The following is a 6000-nucleotide window of genomic DNA, read 5'->3' on the forward strand; positions in this document are numbered from 1 at the left end:
CTCTGCTGAACAGACTCAACAGGATGTTTTTCCATGTTTATTTGTTTATATGTAATAGATATAGCTGAAAAAGGAGAAGGCAGTGAATTTGGGAGAGTATACAGAGGAAGAACATGGAAAGGATGGGAGGGAAGAGTGGGTAATGATGTAATATTTTTTAAACTAAATACAAATAACTGCTGGGGCATTTGGCATTGTATTTGAGAAACTAAAGCCTCACTGTGTGTCTGACAGAAGCAGCGGAAATGCTTAGTAGGTCTCACGCTGCTCATTAGATACTTTGCTTTCATTTTTGTTCTTAAATTGCTTGTTCTTGCTCCTCCTCTTTCTCTTTCTCCTCCTTCTGCTCCTCCTTTTATGTGCATTGCTGTTTGGAGGTACAGACACTTCTGAGCTGCCATGTGGTTGCTGGGAAGTGATCCCAGGACCTCTGGAAGAGCAGCCAATGCTCTTAACCACTGAGCCATCTCCCAGGCTGCTTCGTTCTGAAAAATAGTCCCTCACAAATGTAAGTGCTACCAAAACCATGATGACATGGTTGAGAAGTGACTGAGAATCGCAGGCTATTCATCTCTTGGAAGATAGGGCTGGGACATGACCAAACTTTTTTAAGCTCAATGTTAGCTCTCAGCTGTTAGAATTCTATTTGAAAGCTGGCCAGTCAGTAATATGTTTATGTGGACAGAAAATGGAGTCACAATTACACCAAAATATTATTTTCTCAGCAATCTTGAAATATGTTTCAAGTTCTTGTATCAATTGGAAAAAAATGCTACATTTTTTACTCTTCATTTAGCCAACATGTTGAAATGTATAAAACAGTCTGCTTTAATCCAAGCTTGCCACAATTTCAGTTTCAATTGGAGTCCAAGTTATGATTTGAAACACTGTATTGATGAGTTACTTTTTTACCTTAAAGAGTCGTGTTTGACTAAAACGAGTGGTTAAGTCCACTAAAAGTGCTGCATATGCAAGCCAGTTTTCCTCATCAGGTTCTGGGACAGATTTTATTTTTGATGCCATAAGCCAGCTGGTAGCATATCACAGGGCACGCACAAAATCTTCTTGCTATTGGGACGCCACTTTGCTGTCTTCTGAAAAGTAAGTGATGTCACTACAGGCAGCGTCTGTACTTTGAAGGACTTCCTGGAGCCTTCCGTGATTCATCCCTGTCACTCAGGAGTCAAAGTCTTGGTGGTTTGCATAATGCCCACGTTTCCTGCTTGGGGCCCACATTACTGCACTAGGCAATGGTATTACATTAGGTATGAGTTTCAGGCGATTGCTTCGTCTTCTATTAATTGTATAGGCCTCTTTCCTCTACTCATTGCTATCTATACCAGATATACTCACATGACAACAGACAAACGAAGTCACTTTAACATATTTTCACTACCTTGTATGAGTCTCTTGATGTAGTTGGGTGCTTTACTCATGCTAATGAGACCATTTCTTCACTCGTGTTACATTGTCATCAATTCCTCTATTAAAAACAAAACAAAACAGAACACGGAATGTATGACATTTCTTCAGCTTCAGTGCTGCTATCCATCGCCACAGCGTAGATTTAAAAGTATGTGCTCTTCCCTCCGAATGTCTCCCCAGTTTCTTCAGTTCGCGTGGCCGTTGTCTGGTGAGACAGGCTGATTGTAGAATAGCCTCCTCCATTTTCTCAGGGCACATAACACCTGCTACACTATCTACGTATTATTTAATGAGCTCACTATCATGACACCTTTTTGGCTTTTTGCTGTTAGGAATTCTGTCACCTAACTCGTTTTTCAACCAAATCTGAGTTGCAACTTAAAAATGATATTGCAGAGAAGATAGATGTTTTTGCAGTTATGCTATCTGGTCTTTGTGGCAATCCTTGATAGACACCGAGTTTGACAGCATGCTTTTGCGTATGTTGTCTTTCCAAACCACAGTCTTTGAAAGCATGCACAATTCTTGGGGAAACTAAGCAGGATACTTACTACTTGTCTCATTCTTCTCACCTCTCACTGAGACAGCTTCCGTCATCCTGAATTTTCTCTGTTATGGTTCTATTTTCTGTTGCGACATTGTCAAAACAATTCTGGGGTTGAAAATCAGATAAAGAATAGGTGTTCTGGCTGGTTTTGTGTGTCAGCTTGACACAGGCTGGAGTCATCAGAGAGGAAGGAGCCTCAGTCAAGAAAATGCCTCCATGAGATCCAGCTCTGAGGCATTTTCTCAATTAGTGATCAGTGCGGGAGGGCACAGCCCACTGTGGGTGGGGCCATCCCTGGGCTGGTGGTCCTGGTTCTATAATAAAGCAGGCTGAGCAAGCCATGAGAAGCAAGTCAGTAAGCAGCACCCCTCCATGGCCTCTGCTCCTGCCTCCAGGTCCCTGCCCTGCTTGAGTTCCTGTCCTGCCTTCTCCAGTGATGAAATCTAAGCTGAACAAACCCTTCTCTCTCCAACTTGCTTATTGGTCATGGAGTTTTCATTGTAGAATAGAAACTCTAACTAAGACACTAAGTCTTTACCTTTGTTATGAAAATTGAGAGAAAATAGAAAGCTGTTCCATGTCTCAGCCGGGGATGTGTTAGAAATAGAGGGCTGATTGTATGGTCGGCCACACGTGAGGCACCAGGCGTGGAAGCATCCTTCATCATTAAATCAGAATGCTTGCTGGTTCCCAAACAACAGTAAATGCAATCATGGGTGGCATTATTGCTGCTATTCACTCACCGAGTCACCATGAGTGCCTGTAACATTGGATGGTGCAGATTCCATTGTCTGCCCAGGAGGATACCATACCACAAGCCACATGCCACCATAAAGTAGAGGTTATGTGTGCATTTTGAGTGCCACATGATGCCAACCACAAAGTATAGGCTCAAGAATTGTATAATTAAATCACAAAAAAAATTGCAAGAAAACAAAAGCAAAAACCCCTCATGCTTTCTGTAAGTTGATGATTTTGTATTGGGTCTCATTTATAGCTATCCTGGGCCACAGTGGCTTTCAGGTGGCTGGCTGGATACACTGGCAAATGCAATTATCATTTGGGTACTTTCAAAGTAAGAGTAAGGACTTGGAGGTGAAGTTTTTAGATTGGATATCTTGTTTCAAAGTTGGGAGCAGCCTGGGTCATGCTGTAAATTATGTAGAAATTCTTAACTCGGTTTACTTGAAAACATCTTTATAAGAATGACTACAATATTACCAATCTCTTTCCAAGCCATGACACATTAACTTCTGTTTTTAACACTACCTGTTCCCCACCTGCTGCCATTAAAAATCACTGCAATAAGGATTACTGCTTTGTGGTAACAGCGAGCTCACTAAAGTAACAATGAAGGCTGTTTTCTCAGTGGCAAAATCTTTCTGTGCTCAGAAAAATGGTCTTACTTAGCAAGACTTAGCAAGCAAGCACCTAAAGGCAGCTTCGTCCCTGAGGACCTGCTCTTCTCTCCTGGCTCAGTGTGTAGATGACAGCTGTCTTAAACACATGGAAATGCAAAATTAGTGGCTTTGTCCTTGTTGCCATTCACTGTATTTTGAACAGAGTGACAGCGATTTCTATGCTTGTCTGTAAATATATTAGGACAATTTCTACAAAACCGAAATTCAGTCTCACGTGTTATTCAAAAGCAGGATGGCATGAGCCCCAGTTTGGCTCTTGTTATGAACACATCCTGGTGTTAATAAGACCCCTGCATTAGTAGTTAAAAAGAAAAAGATTTTGCAATGTACCTGGGTGATTGTCTCAGCTCTCTTCTAATTGGCTCACCTTTGGAAAGCTGGCCGAGGGGTCCCCTCCACTGTCTGCCACCACAGGCAGCAGGGCAGGATCAGCTGCAGACTTGTTAGAAAAGTGACCCTCTGGTCCCATTGCAGACCAGCTGAAGAAGGTCCCTAGGGTGGAACCCAGTGTCTAGTTTGGTAAGCCCTTTGAGTGACTTTTCTACAGACCAGCTGAGAAGCATCCACACATAGAGATGAGGAGGGACACTGGGTAGGCAGACATGGGCGTGCTCTCCACACACTCTGAAGGCAGAATATATTTACACTGAATGAGCCTCACCGAATGTATCTATTTGCAAATATATGGCCCGTCCCCTTCTCTCATTTCTGTGGGCCTCTGCTAGTGAATAGCCGGTGTGTGCTTGTTGCGGGCAGATATTTGAATTCTTCAGCAGATGGGACCTGTGAATGTGTCTGCTGCCTCAGGACCACCTTCCTGGAGTGAGTTACACAGCAGGCACTTCCTCTAGGCATGTCTTTCTGTAACTTATTAGAAAAGGGCAGGAAAATATTTAAGCACGCTTATAAAAATGTACATTAGGTGTAATTTAAATATAGAGTGAAATAAATATATGTGAAGAAATGAATTTTTGTAAGCATGGCCAGTAAGTTTTTTAAGAAAGTTCCTGTCATCTCATCTTTATAATTGAGGGAAAATTAAGTTGAGGGGAAAAAAAAGGCAGATTAGCAAGAGGAAATAGTTTATACTTGAAATAAGGTGTGTTCAGATGCTCATGAGGCACTTATGAGGACAGTCTATGTTCAGGGTTTTTCCTTAATTGAATCGTGGGGAGGGAGAAGATACAACTCTTCGATGGGTCAGGTGAGTAGGTCTCTTTATGAAAGAAAGATGGATTTTTTAGAACCAACAGAAGATGGGGGAAATTCTCAGATTTTCCTGCTTCTGCAGGCTTGAGTGATCTTCACAGCTGGCATTTCTCCAAAGAGAGGCGGGGTGTTCAGGACATGCATCCTCAAAATACAGCCCCGTGGCCTTGGAAGACATGAATGCCGAAAGGCCAGCCTCATCTTCCAGCTGCCCATTTCCTCTCTCGTGGGGGAAGAGAACGCCCTTGCCTCTGCAGACACAGAGAACTACCATCTGAGCATGGATTTCTAACCCCAAGACTCTCCACGCCTACCCTTTCTTTTCCCCATCACGTTTAACATACAAATTATGCAGGCTTGCCCATCTCGTTAGGTCTTTATCTTTCCTTATGAATTCGCCCATTCCATGAAAGGCTTTAGCAGAGTTCGGTGCTTCTCTCTTGTTGATCTGCCGGGTAACAGAGGTCTCAGCCACGAACTCAGGGATGAGCAATAGGAAAAACATTCTTTCTCCACAGGGAAGGGTGGGGCAGGAGAGAAGGTTGTTCTTTCTCTGCCCATTGTATGTCCGTGGACATTATCCCTAGTTTGATAGACAGACTAACAAGATAGAAGAAGGGTTCAAGAGATGGCCCAGCAGTTCAGAGCACTGGCTATTCTTGTAAAGGACCCCTTCCAGTTCCCAGCATCCACATAGTGGCTCAAAAACAACTGTAATCCTGGTTTGAGGCGATGTGACACCTTCTTTCTGGCCTCCAAAGGTACCATCACACATGTGGTATAAATATGTCCATGTAGGTACATACATACGATAAATAATATAAGTTTTAAGTGATAAAAATTGGCTGTGTAAATGAAGAAGCACAAAACCACAAAAATTGTGAAGAAGCACAAAAGCTGTTTGTGTGGCTTTGTGCTAGGTCTGAATACAGTTGGGTGTGTATGTGCTGTGATGGTTGTGAAATGTGAGGGACGTGAGGTATGTTTCTGTTTTTCTCCTCGTCTCTGTATCTTAAGACATTGCTTACATTTTTTACATAGCCAAGGCACCTATGCATTGTGGGTCTTAGGACGTGCTTCAGATAGGTCAGAGAATGACCTGCTTTGGAGAGAAGGGTGGAAGGAGGTCAGAGTGGCTTCTCTGCGTCTGATATTTCTGCAAATGTGAGTTGTGCTGAGGGGTAGCAGCTCTCACTGAAGGCTAGCTTGTTGCTTACAATTGAACTTCCCCGGGTTGCTTATAAGTCCCCCAGGGAAACTCTGAAGGCTTCTCTCTGCATCTGGTGAATCTCAAAAATCTTTGCCTTGCAGTACCTGTTATACCAACCCTGGAAGGGCAAGTGGGTCACCACACCTCCCTTTATTCTATGCTGTTACATTGTTTGATGTAAATGCTCA

This window comes from Meriones unguiculatus, chromosome 17, assembly GCF_030254825.1.
Source record: "Meriones unguiculatus strain TT.TT164.6M chromosome 17, Bangor_MerUng_6.1, whole genome shotgun sequence".
Lineage (NCBI taxonomy): Eukaryota > Metazoa > Chordata > Mammalia > Rodentia > Muridae > Meriones > Meriones unguiculatus.